The sequence below is a fragment of the Onychostoma macrolepis genome, chromosome 06 (genome assembly GCF_012432095.1).
Source record: "Onychostoma macrolepis isolate SWU-2019 chromosome 06, ASM1243209v1, whole genome shotgun sequence".
NCBI lineage: Eukaryota > Metazoa > Chordata > Actinopteri > Cypriniformes > Cyprinidae > Onychostoma > Onychostoma macrolepis.
This window is the reverse complement of record NC_081160.1, coordinates 21,524,026-21,538,580: the sequence shown is the minus strand read 5'-3', so window position 1 is coordinate 21,538,580 and position 14,555 is coordinate 21,524,026. Positions and strand designations below refer to the sequence as shown.

The 14,555-nt window shown below is 37.6% G+C and overlaps 1 protein-coding gene across 2 annotated transcripts in view; it reads right to left on the bottom strand.

Moving 5' to 3' along the window:
- Nucleotides 1–1,553: 1,553 nt before the first annotated feature.
- Nucleotides 1,554–14,555, bottom strand: part of LOC131542537 (leucine-rich repeat-containing protein 15) — a 38,766-nt gene continuing 25,764 nt past the window's right edge. For both annotated transcript variants that reach the window (XR_009271725.1, XR_009271726.1), the window contains one exon: nucleotides 1,554–2,656. The gene's annotated coding sequence lies outside the window, so the exon portion shown is untranslated. The remainder of the gene's footprint in view (nucleotides 2,657–14,555) is intronic.

Below are 14,555 nucleotides of genomic sequence, written 5' to 3'. Positions count from 1 at the left end.
AACAGAATATGCTGGAGTTTGTTTTTGGATGAGCTAGGAGAATTTTTCTTGAAACCCTCCCAAACAACATGTGGTGATGTAGGTGCTGTTTGACAATGTTTTTTTAAGGTTTTCTGACCCAGAGACTCAACTATTTTCTGCAATTCTCCAGCTGTGGTCCTTTAGCTGTGGAGAGTCTTTAGCCACTGAAACTCTCCTTCTCACCGTGCATTAGGACGATATATAGACACACATCCTCTTCCAGGCAGTTTCGTAACATTTTATGTTGATTGGAAATTCTTAATTATTTCCCTGATGGTGGAAATGGGAATTTTCACTGCTCTAGCTCTTTTCTTAAAGCCACTTCACTAATTTGTGAAGCTCAATTATCTTTTGCTGCACATCAGAAATATATTCTTTGGTTTTTCTCATTGTGATGGATGATAAAGGAAATTTGGGCTTAGTTTTCCCTCTTATTTATATTTCTGTGAAACAGGAAGCCATGGCTGGATAATTTAATGTTCATAATCACTCTGGAGGGCCCAAAATTGTGAATATGAATGGGAATATACTTCAGAGATATTTTACTCGTAAGAATTTCTAGGGGTGCCAATAATTGTGTCCAACGTGTATTTGAGAAAAACATTTATTTCATAATGATATTTCCCCCCATTTTAAATTCTTATTATCCAATGAAAGGTTAGATTTTTTTAAATAAAAGATCAAAAGGGTTAACAATGCAGATTAATTTTCACAGCCTTCTTTGGTCATATTTACCAAGGGTGCCGATATTTTTGGCCATGACTGTATAACTATTTTTTAAGAAATTAATACTTTTATTCAGAAAGTATGCATTCAATTGACAAAAATGACAGTAAAATAACTTAGAATGTTACAAAAGAGTTATACTTCAAAATGCTTATTTTGAACTTTCTAGTCATTAAAGAATATATATATATATATATATATATATAATGTAACAGTACATTCAAAAAATGACAATAACATATCACAATATTACTGTTTTTACTGTGTTTTCGATCAAATAAATCTGGCCTTTTTGAGCATAAGAGACTTTAAAAACGTAAAAACAACAACAACAACAACAACAAAAAAAAACGGATTGACCCCTAACTTTCGAACAGTAGTATATAGTGTATAAAAAAGGGGTGTATGTTATACTGTATATATGTGTAAGTCATTGAGGTTGCCAAATGGGCATATGATATGTATATTTTACCATTATTATTTCATTAATAAGAACAACATTATAGCATTATAGCCACATGATAAAAAGATTTATGCTGATATTGCAGAATTGTACAATTCTATAGCCAGGAAGGAGGGCTGAAACATGCGCGCATCCCAATGACAAGAGTATAGTGGAATTCCAGACCACTTGACAGCTCTCACCCTCTTGATTGTTTGCTCCGGCCGTGGTAATCTAATAAATGTTTAAGACTATAATCAATTTGCAATGCTTGACGGGCATCTCCGTGATTCAACTTGTAAAAAAAAAAAAAAAAAAAAAAAAAGAGAGATAGAGAGAGAGAGAGAGAGAGAGAAAGGGAATACTCTTAAAAAAAGAGTGAGCCCAAGAAAAATAGTCTGGCGAATAATGACTCCTGGAGTATAAATCTTATTCATGGAACACAAAGTGGCCATTGGGCGAATTGAGGCGAGAGCCGTAGTGCTCTCATTATCTGCTTGGCTTTCTTCTGAAGAGTTCTGGGATTGGCTCCCTTTGTGTGAAACAGCAGGTAGCAGAAGAATGTCAGGTCAACTTGAGGGCCCCCACTTGCCACCTCTCTTCATGCACTCATTCTTAGAGAAGCTGACCTGTACGCCACTGTTGTAAGAGAGAAAAACGTTGAGAGGTCATTCAGAACTGAGCATTTTGCTTATTAAGATTGTAGCTTTATTATTACCTGTCAGTATAATTATTACGTTTATGTTTTTACATTTTTACACTTCAGTTCAATACTTTATTTATGTACTTTTGCTTCGGAGTTAAAATAGTACAATTTGTGATGCAGCATTGAGGGTCCAGTCCTGAAATCTCAAATGGCAGGCTTGATCTTGATGTTACTGTATTGCCGACATTGATAAAAGCCTCACCATAGCTGTCTTCGGTGTCAAGAACCCGCTCATTACAGAATCACAGACAGCCTTTTTATTCAGATTATAGTTGCACACTCCCTTTGATTCGCCTTGTCTCCGCGTTCGCCCCTTCATAGTTGAGAAGAGCATCAGCCCTGTGGGAGGCTAGCTGCTCTCTCAGAATGTAGAATGGAGCTCCCCACTTAGCGCTGCAGCTAATCGAATAACAGCCCCAGCATGGTGCCCAGCGTGAGTGCTCTCCCAGCGGGATGGTGAGGGCAGCTCGACTGGGGTCTGCAGGTACTTTTCATCCCGCCTGGCAGGCGAGCTCTAGCATCCTGCTGCTGGAAATTAGTCGTCAACTGGCCTCTCTTTCTGGTGGTGTCAGACGTGGGCCCCTGATGAGAGATTTGTTGATATGATAACTCGATTAGGCCTCGGGCTTGAGGGCAAGGTGGCAGAGAGCCAGTACGGGGAGACTTCTACTCGTCTGGAGACCAGCGTCTCTACTTAGCAATAGCTGCAACCTCAGATCTAGTGTCATCTGGATGACAGCATTGGTCTCAGGCAGGTAATCCTTGGATAACGGAGGTAACAGAGGGGTCATCTTACATTAGCAATGCTAAAATGAAACATTATTGGAAGATTTTGAATTTAGTGATGCTTACAAGTTAAATGTAAGCATTTGTGCCATTATATTGAAAATAAAATGAAATAGACACATCAAAATACTCACTGTTTCAACAGTACAGCCGCAAGATGTAAACAATATGTCTTAGCATGTTTTTAATGCGGAAAAAAGTACATAAAATCTTTCTGTGTAAAGTTATATTGAGTTTTACAACTTTTTTGCCTAGACAATGCAACACCATAAGCATTAAAATGACTGTAAAAAAAGACAGATAACTTTCACATTTATGCTTTTAAATCTTCCAAAAATTGTCCCCATTCACTACTATTGTAAGCATCTTAACATAATCTCAAAACAAAATAAGGTTATTACACATCTACAAATTTGGGTTCAAACGAGTCTAAATTATTGAACATGGAACATTCCTTTAAATCGAATTATTATGTCTTTGTATCCAATAAAGTAGTTTTGGCATGCAAAGAAAGTAAATATTGTCCTTTTTTTATAGCCACCGTGGTATTATTTTCGCCAGGACTGTACTTACTCCACACTCTCAACAGCCATTAATGTTTCTTGACCCACAGGGAGTCCAGCTAGAATTTCTCCCATGTGAGAGAAGTGGGAACTTATTGGTACACAATACGTTTTTTCCGCCCTCTCGAATTATTTGTGGCATGGCGTTTAGGGGCCATTCAGTCAATTAACTTCACATCTCCGCTTTACCAAACAACAGTGTCCAGCAATATGGGCAGGCTAAAGACCAAACAGAAGCCTCCCCTTCCCAGTTCAGCTATTGAAGACCTTCAGAAAAGATACCAAACAAAGGCCAGCCCCTCTCTGTCTCGATGACTCCTCTCTTTGTTGCTTCTTCGGCCTTCATAAAGGAAGAGGGACGCTCTTGTTTGCCCAGGAGGTGGTTTAATGGCCCTGGGTGTAACAATGGGGCCACATTCAACCTCGCTAGAGAGACTCATTGTATGAGGCTGCTACCAAAGAGCCAGGTCCAGGGACATTCCCACTGGGCCTAGTGAATGGCAGGGAGGAATAGGGGGTAGGCTCAGGGGTAGAAAGGCGCCATTGAGGTGATAGGCAGGTTCCATCTGCCCCCAGTGCCTCCTTACCTAGTCTTTCGAGAGGCAGGGGCCTCTCCCGCCACAATGGGCAAATTTAGTGTGTCGGGGTGGCTTAAAATGCTCACTTTAGAAGGAGCCATTGAGGGAAATATCAACACTGTGGACGGGGGTATTGGTTTATTCATCCATTCCAGCCCCTTTCCATTGACTGAGTTCCTTTTCCTTTCAGCTCCTTTCTCCTTTTCCCCATTCAGAGAGCTTCTCTCATCCCAAAAACTTCAGACCACGCTATTTTTCCCATACCTTGCAAAGGGGCGGATGACAAGAATTAAGTTAGTTCTGCCACAGCCCATCGTTTTTGTGCCTTATTGGTTGTGGCAGGTATCAGAGACAGTGATGAAATGGACTATTAATCAAAACAAAAATCAAAAGGGCACATAAAGTATAGAGTATAGGGTGAAATATGGATTTTTTTTTACTTTAGGCCTTGTCTGAGCACACTAAGTCTTATGTTTTTACTATGGTTGTACTCATACATGACACACATATCCAAATATTAACCGTCCAAATGAGAGAAACAACATTGTGTCATTCTAAACCTGTCCAGTGGGGTCCTCTGTTGTTTGCACCCCCAATTGGCTTTCATTGCATGTACAAAAACAGTTGAAACATTCTTTAATATATTTTGTGTTCCACACAAGAAAGTCTAAAAGGTCTTTATGCAGGTGAGAGAGTAATAATGTAGCCACACCCTAGCCATACCAAACGATATTATTAAAGAGTCCTAGACAATATTTCTAAACCCTCTTCTATAAAAACAGCATTTATGTACCAGTTTGGATTCAGCTTTTGCAAAGATTTCAGACAATGCCAAAACTTGACTCCAGATGACGCCAACCTTGGATTGACGTATAAATCTCTCAAATATTATCTATATTGTAATCATTACAAGCAGAAGCTGGACAAATGCAATTTGGACATTACTTTTAATAGAATCATCTCTGGCTCATAACAGAATACGTCCTAATTGTAACACTGAAACAAGTATTTTCTGTAAAGTTGCTTTAAAACAATAAGTATTGTCAGAAACACTATACAAATAAACCTGAATTTTGTATCTTAGGGCTAAGGAAATGACAGTAACGGACATCTCTGTTCATTCTATGCCTAACATAGAGTGGCCATCCGTATGGCCTTATGCTTACTGTGTCTACAAACTCAATCCACAGAAGTTCTCTCAACCCAGACTTTTGGAGATGGGCACCCAGCTTAACATCAGTGTCACCCGTGTGAAATGTCAGCTCCCAGACCAGACCAGGGGGTAAAGAGACCCCCAGCAGATGGTCAGCTCTCAGAACCCCTAGTGGGGTGCCTTCGAGTCCCTGCTGTGCAGAAACGAGGTAATCAAGTTATCTGTAGAAAAAATAACTATAGATGAGAACATTTATCATATGAGATAATACGAAGCTGTGAATACAGACACTTAGTTTTACACTTAGTCTCCTGTTCATGAAAAGAGATTGCTTCATTGTGTTCTACAATGAGCTGTTCCCACTCTGGGGACAAATAATGAATCAGGTGACAATCAACTACATAGGATTAGACAAAATTAGCAGCAAGGGCCAAGCTGCAAAAAAAAAAACCAAACAAAAAACAAACAAAAACAAACTACCCTTTTTACACAAGCACATTATTTCGTTTAAGAACAAATGCAGATATTTTAAAGTGCAGAGTAATTAATAAATTCACAAAAAAAAAATAAAAAAATAAAATAAAAATAAATAAAATAAAATATACAAAGTAGTATGGGGAAAGATGCCTGATGTTGCAGAATATGAAAATAAAAATAAAAATAAAATATAGTTTATAAAATACATGTTATATTTTTTACTGTTTTTAAAGGGTGCTATTAATGAAATATTCCAGTATAAATATAACTACACAAAACCAAATATTATATGTATCTGGACAGTTTAATCAGACAAACACAATAACAGAATCCCAGTCAAAAAGATTCACTAAACTTCCATAAATTAAAAATTTCTATATTTAATTGAATACATATTAATTGATTTTATATGTAAAACAGGTCTAACTTTAACTTTTTGCTTCAGAATGAAAAAAAAGTTCACTAAACTTCCATAAATTAAAAATCTCTATATTTAATTGAATACGTATTCATTGATTTTGTGTTAAAACAGGTCTAACTTGAACTTTTTGCTTCAGAATGAAACAAAAATGTTTCTGTGTAAATGTAAATTAATTACTGTAGACAAACCACAATATTTAAATATTTTAATATTTAACAACACATCATAGATCACTATTACCAGATTTATACAGATATAACAAAACCTAATCAAATGTATTGTTTTAAAAATTTGACCTATTTAATCTCAAAACTTTTCAGATGAAAGTCTCACAAATGCTGACATTCAAATGAAATTCAACTTCAATACGAGCATAACTATTCAACAAATATATGGAGACAAAATTTAGTGGTCAAGCGCATCTTACCCTAGTGACCCTATAAAATTTAACAACACTTAACCATGGCACTTCTGCTTTTGTACATGCACGAAAAACAATATTCAGTTTTGGGAAAAGTGCAACAGCAATGATAAAAGGCATACACACTAAAGGTCACAATAATGCCCTCTTTCAAACTTCACGGAGATCACTAGAGATTATATAATCACAAATATTATTTTTAAGCTCCAAATCTGCAGCATGAGTGAAAGACCAGCAACACCAATAAAGCAACTTAAAACCTGGACATGGATTTCTCTAGAGGTTTTTCTCTGCCTTCAGTAAAGTAAAAAGGAGCAGTGTTTCAACTGCTTGTAGCCAGAAGGTATGAAACAAGTGCCAGACTTCTAAATCATGAAAGCTCTTGGCACTGGGGAGGCTTAAGCTGAGAGCTCTGAGCAAAAAGCTGCCCACTTTTTTTTTTCCCAGGCACTTTCTCAGAGCGGGGTGAGTTTAGGGGTGCAGCACCTCGTAGTGGTGGTTCCCAGTGGGCCTGTGGAGGAAATCTGCATCGGGATGAGTTTGGTTTTGATGTGCCTGAGCTGGAGCAGCTTGTATGAGATCTGAAGTAAGACTGAGGTTCCACTGGGTTCTGCCGTAACCTCGACGCGGTGTGACCCACGCTTCAGAAAGGGCCACGCGGGGGAGAAAACACTCACAAGTCGTTGTTTTGATCTTTTTATATCGACAACTTGCAGCTCTGTGTTATCTCTGTACATCTTTTATAGGGTTTGCTTGAGATTCATGTTCATGAGAGTCTCATGAGTAAAGAAGATATGTGTACTGGAAAAGAAGATCAGTAGATCATGTTCTTTGCAATAACCTTAATCAATTCAACATTTTTTTAAATACAAAACAAAATTCATCTTTCAATTTTATCTTTATTTACATGTTATTTGTAATGATAATATCTCAGACAAAATCCAAAAGCATGAGCTAAATTTATTCTGCTCAGTAAGAAAAGAGATTTCAAAATGAAAATTCCTTTATCATTTACTCATCCTCATGTCATTTCAAATTCTTTATTCTGTGTAACATATAAAGTAAGATATTTTGAAAAATGTATTTTTATTTTTTTTTGTGTGTGTGCATGCAATGAAAGTCAGTGGGGTCCAAAATAACAATGACTTTCATTGCATGGACAAAAACTGTGCATACAATTTTAGAAAGGCCAGAAGGTGGCTAAATAATGACAGAACTTTAAGTTTCGGGTGAACTATCCCTTTAAGAGTCATTTTACAAACTGCTTCCCATTTAAGTAAAAGTAAGTGAGGAATACTACAGTTTACCATAACAATAATCACCAAATGTCTTTACAAGTGTTTGAGTTGGAATCATTGCAAGATTTGTGTGAGCTCAACAGAGCTGCATAGGATAAAATGTAACTCCCTTTAACTGTCTACTGCTGCAAGGTTATGAATGCCAAAACAGAAATATGATGCAATGTCATAGCAACATCAAAAAGGTTCCTATCATAAAGTACTGCTTTAAGCCTCAATCTCAAAGTAATCCTCTTCTGTATTCACACCAGTTTTATCAGCACAAACAAGAGGGGGTGAAGAAACAGGAAACAAGCTAGTCTGAAAAACAAACAAACAAAAAACAAACAAACATGAAATTGGGGGTTCCTGGGAAGGAGTTAAAAGGATATTTTTAAAAAAATATATAAAAATAATAAATTCTGTAGTAAATTACTCACCCTTATGTAATTTCCAAACACAAATTAATTATCCCCCCGCCCCCCCAGAGTTATCTTGAGGAATGATTCAACTGTCTATATTTTTGTCTACATAATCAAAGTCAATGGGGTCCAAAATAATATTAGACGATTCTGACTTTCATTATTACATTAAAAAATAAAAAAGTAAATAAAAGGTAAATAAAAAATAAATACAGTATTTAATTACAAATAAATAAATTAAAAAAATTAAAATAAAAAGGAAAGAAGTAAACAAATAATAATAATAAAAAAAGTAAATAAGTTAGTATACATACATAAATAGGTTTGGTAAATGATGACAGAATTTGGATTTTTGTGTGAACTATCCCTTTGAGGAAGAAAAAAAAAACACCTTATAGAGAAGCCAAGGAAGGTGAAGGGCAGAATAAAAAAAATATTCAGACTGTGCTACCTAATGGTTAGGAAGGAAAAAAACAAAAACAAAACACAGTGGAGTGCAGCCAGCTTCAAAAGTGAATGAATGTCAGATGGTGAGTGCTGGCTGAGGGCCCGGGCCGAGGCACAGGCGCAAGGAGAGGCAGGGCTGCAGCATGTAACCTCAGTCCTGTTTATGTTCCACATTCTGACGGTGGGGAGGCCTTAAATTGGAGCCATGCTGCAGGGGATTAGGCCTATGAACCCTGGGATGTGTGCGTAGGGAGAGGGTGACAGGGAAGGCGGGCAGACATGTGTCCACAAGGCTGGGAAAAGTGCTACCCACACACACACACACACACACACACACTCACTCACGGTATCTTTCCACCCTTCTCTCGTTTTCTCTCTCCTTCCTTCTCTCTCTCTGGCAGAGAGGCCACAACTGAAGCCCTCTATGTGTGGCGGATGTTTTCCACGAGCAAGGCGGCCAGCTTGGCTGCAGCTGTCCAAACCGGAGGGCCTTGGGAAGGGGAGGAGAGGAGCTGAGTTTGGAGGGGGCGGGGGACGGTGCACTTGGCAAAGGTCAGACACCCCAAGACAGCTTTGAGTGTGGGAACTGTCCGAGAAGGCATGTGCAAAATGCTCTGCGCTATGGTATCGTTTTTCTCCAAGGCTGCCTGAAGGGAGAATCTCGGTAATATATGTACCTCTGCTTGTTTGTATGTGTGAGAATGCAGATGGTGGGCTGCTGTTGAGATGCAGAACATTACTGAGATTAGAAATAACAGTGTACATGGTTAAACTCAAACACAGCTGTACATTGACTCAAGACATGTCCAGCAGCATCAACATTTATTTTTTGAGGAATACATGTAGTTAGACTGAAACTACCAACACTACTTAATTAACTACACTTTTCTGTAGCGAGACAGTATTTAAGCTGTTCTCATAATAGCTTTTCCATCAGCAAACAACTAATTAAAGCAGTGATGTAAAAAAACAAAAAACAAACATATGCTATATTGCTGTTATTTTTATAATAAATATATTACTGTTATTTTTGCTATATAAGGCAATAATCAAACATGCTCTCATATAATACTTATGTAATTAAAACATAATTAATATAATTATATAATCAAATTATATAATACAATAATAATAATAAAATACTTTAATAGCAGTAATATTGTTAAATATTATTACAGTTTAAAATAACTGTTTTCTTTTTTAATGTTTTAGAATAATAATAAAAAATATTCCTGTGATAGCAAAGCTTAATTTTTGAACAGCAGTTACTCCATCTCTGTCATCTGATTATTCCAGTATGCTGATTTGGTGCTTAATAAACATTTCCTATTATTATCAATGTTAAAAACAGCTGTGCACTGTAAAAAAAAAAAAAGTTGAGCCAACTTAAAATTTTAAGGCAACCAGCTTCAGCAGATTTTTGAGTTTTCTCAACTTGTCGTTTTAAGTTTATACAACAAAAATTTGAGAATCTCCCACAAAAATAAGTTGAGCAAACTCAAAAATCTGCTGAAGCTGGTAAAAACATTTTTTTTTAAGTTCGCTCAACTTTTTATTTATTTTTTTTTACAGTGTGCTATGTCATATTTTTGTGGAAACCTTGATATAATTTCCAGGTTTCTTAAAGAATATGTCAAAAAAAGCTTTTATTTGAATTTTATTTTTATTTTAATATATATATATATATATATATATATATATATATATATATTTTTTTTTTTTTTTTTGATTGAATATATTATATATATTTTAGGCACACTGTAAAACCTGATAAGTTAAGAATACTCAAAACTTATTGCCTCAAAACATTTGAGTAAACAAACTTATTTTTTTTTACGTTAGTAGAGCTTAAATTTTTTATGACAAGTGGGGCAGGGCTAAAGCCCAATTTATACTTCTGCGTCGGACCTACGCCGTAAGCTGTGCGTCGGTTTTCATTTATACTTCTGCGTCGCCGTCCGCGTCGACGTGCGGTACACATACGGACCGCTAGTCTGCAGTGTCCACGGGCATGTTGCTTGTGAATCCGCAGTACCATGGCAAAAGCCGAAGAAGAAGCGGCTCGTTGGAGAAGCGTAGCCGTGACGCCGGCAAATAAATATGAAATCATTAAATCATTATTTAAATATACAAAAAGGAGACAACAACGGAACAGGAGAAGATGGCATTCTTTCAATCTCCACAAGGACGTGTACCACGGCAGATCAATATTGTTTGTCGCAGACAACTAGTGATGTATAATGCTATGTAGTATAATAAATGATAAGACACTTGTTCTTTGCTTTGTTTTATTTTAAATAAGAAGGTGTGACATTAAACTATATTACAGTGCTCATAAATGCACACAAAACTCAAGTGCATACAGAGGGAGAGGTTCTAGCAGACCAATCACAGCGCTTGCGGTCCGCATAGAATTGACACGCTGTTAGATTTTTGGAGAGGTACACATCAGGTACGGCGTAGGTTAGGCCGCAGGCATGGGCGTCTCTGCGTAGGCTACGGCGTAGTTCGACGCAGAAGTATAAATTGGGCTTAAGAGAAATGAGAGACAAGCCAAGCCTCATTTCCATGATCCCACCCCACTTATCACAATGATAATTATATACAACTTGCTTCCACAACACATTCATTCTTTCAGATCTTTATAGTTAAGTGCTAATTAGCAACAGCACACTAGCACATGCTAATGTAGTTATCTAAAAGACTCACAACATTTGCATGTTAAAAGTCAAACAACATGCAGTATACAGGTGCTGGTCATATAATTAGAATATCATCAAAAAGTTGATTTATTTCACTAATTCCATTCAAAAAGTGAAACTTGTATATTATATTCATTCATTACACACAGACTGATATATTTCAAATGTTTATTTCTTTTAATTTTGATGATTAGAGCTTACAGCTCATGAAAGTCAAAAATCAGTATCTCAAAATATTAGAATATTTACATTTGAGTTTGAATAAATGACCATCCCTACAGTATAAATTCTGGGTATCTCTTGTTCTTTGAAACCACAATAATGGGGAAGACTGCTGACTTGGCATTGATCCAGAAGACGAACATTGACACCCTCCACAAAGAGGGTAAGTCACAGAAGGTCATTACTGAAAGGTGTGGCTGTTTAGAGTGCTGTATCAAAGCATATTAAATGCAAAGTTGACTGGAAAGAAGAATTTGGGTAGGAAAAGGTGCACAAGCAACAGGGATGACCACAAGCTTGAGAATACAGTCAAGCAAAGCCGATTCAAACACTTGTGAGAGCTTCACAAGGAGTGGACTGAAGCTGGAGTCAGTGCATCAAGAGTCACCACGCTCAGACGTCTTCAGGAAAAGGGCTACCAAGCCACTTCTGAACCAGAGACAACATCAGAAGCATCTTACCTGGGCTGTGGAGAAAAGAACTGGACTGTTGCTCAGTGGTCCAAAGTCCTCTTTTCAGATGAAAGTAAATTTTACATTTCATTTGGAAATCAAGGTCCCAGAGTCTGGAGGAAGAGTGGAGGCACAGAATCCATGTTGCTTGAAGTCCAGTGTGAAGTTTCCACAGTCAGTGATGATTTGGGCTGCCATGTCATCTGCTGGTGTTGGTCCACTGTGTTTTCTGATGTCCACAGTCAACGCAGCCATCTACCAGGAAATTTTAGAGCACTTCATGCTTCCTTCTGTTGACAAGCTTTATGGAGATGCTGATTTCATTTTCCAGCAGGACTTGGCACCTGCCCACACTGCCAAAGGTACCAAAAGCTGGTTCAATGACCATAGTGTTACTGTGCTTGATTGGCCAGCAAACTCGCCTGACCTGAACCCCATAGAGAATCTATGGGGTATTGTCAAGAGGAAGATGAGAGACACCAGACCCAACAATGCAGATGAGCTGAAGGCCACTATCAGAGCAACCTGGGCTCTCATAACACCTGAGCAGTGCCACAGACTGATTGACTCCATGCCACGCCGCATTGCTGCAGTAATTCAGGCAAAAGGAGCCCCAACTAAGTATTGAGTGCTGTACATGCTCATACTTTTCATTTTCATAATTTTCAGTTGGCCAAGATTTCTAAAAATCATTTCTTTGTATTGGTCTTAAGTAATATTCTAATATTTTGAGATACTGATTTTTGACTTTCATGAGCTGTAAGCTCTAATCATCAAAATTAAAAGAAATAAACATTTGAAATATATCAGTCTGTGTGTAATGAATGAATATAATATACAAGTTTCACTTTTTGAATGGAATTAGTGAAATAAATCAACTTTTTGATGATATTCTAATTATATGACCATCACTTGTATATAGTGTTTAAGTTTTGCTGTCCATCCTCAACTTAACGACAGGCTCTACTCTTCACCACAATGGTAACACTACAAAACCAACATAGAAACCTATGCAAATCTTAACATAACACCACATTTAAGTACTAACCACTTTAAGTCTCTCTATGTTAATCTTGTGCAAAAACTCACAAAATAACACTTAATTCCTATATTTATTTTCCTTGTTGTCTGATGCAGCCTGCTGGGAACTAGAAAACACAATAATTTTAAGCTCGCCTTACAACAACAGCATTTTGAATTTACAGAACTTATTTTAATTAAGTTCAATGAACTTTCATTATTATTTGAGTGAAATTAACTCATTTCATTTAATTCATTTCACTGGTCGGTTTTACAGTGCACTAATATGTACACCTTAGGTACTAATATGTACCTTCAAGGTACCGATATGGACCCTTTAGGTACAAAGATGTATCTTTTGAAAAGGAATACTGCCCCAGTGACTGAGAGTGCAGGAATTTTTTTTTTTTGGGCAAAATTCTCACCTAATGATCTAATCCCTAACAGGAATGGCTTAAGACTTAAACAGGTGTATCTGACAACAAAGAACCGCCCTGAACATGCATTTTGCACTTTAATACACATACAAATAATAGATGAGTAACAGGTGTGTGTATCATCACTACCAATGTTAGGGCACTTCTCTCTCACCCACCTTTGTGCGAGTCCTGCGCCCAACCAGTCATTCAGCTGCACCTTTGAAGGCAGATAATCTTATTTGCTTTCCCATGCCTGAGTCAAGTCCTCCTCTGAACCAGCTCTCGAGAATACAGTATACATCCACACTTCCCACCACACAGACTCCCTTTATTTACACAAATAGCATGTGGCTCAACAGGCTTTAAAATGTTAGTGAATGGTTTGTAAATATGATCTTACCGCAAGTCTTTTATCGTCAAGGCTACAGTCTTAGTGTTGCTTTGAGAGGCCTTTATGTCCCCTGACATGTATTCAGTGGGAGAGCATTGAAAGGCCTCAATAAGCGGTCCCCACAGGACCCTATGCTCATAATAGGGGCCAATTCATTACAGTAAATAACAGTTGCTGTCATTATATTGTTTTCCATGAAGCGGCTTATTTGGAGCTCTTAAACTGGTAATTGTTTTAAAACCAGTGGTGGCTCTTTTGCTCCCATTCAGGGGCAGGAAACCGAACACGGGCAGTGGGAATTTGGGAACGCGCCCCAGGGAGGGTCCGACTGGCGAGACAGGAGATCCAGTTCTGATAGCAGCTGTGAGGGGTATTAAGCTCTAATGAGTTCAAGAGCAACACAGATAAGCAGAGTTATGGGGAAGCCCCCTTTGATTTACTGTCTTGACATCTGTATTAATACAGTAAAGTAATACATTAATCACACCAGTTTATGTGGATGGCCGAACTACTGAAATAACTGCAAATAAATACTAGCGAGCAGCACACATCCTCTCAGTTTAGGCTTTTGCTCTGACAGCTGTTAAGCCCATCTTCGACCTTGTGTCACACAGCGAACATGAGAAGCTGAGGTAATGCTCTCTAATGTCCGGATTGTAGTCGTCCAGGGTTGATCTGTTCCCACAGTCGCTTAGCACAAGGCCCTTTACTTAGTCCTCCTTCTCCAGGCCGGTGATTATATACTGAGTAATTGAAGGCCTTAGACTTTTCCAGACAAATCATAGTGCATATTTTAAATCTCATTAGCTCTGAAGGGCTTCTAGAAGGAGACCACAGCCGTATAAACAGTCCAACAAATACTATGCTATCATGACAGAGGCTTCCATTAATGTCTATTGTTTTTACAAT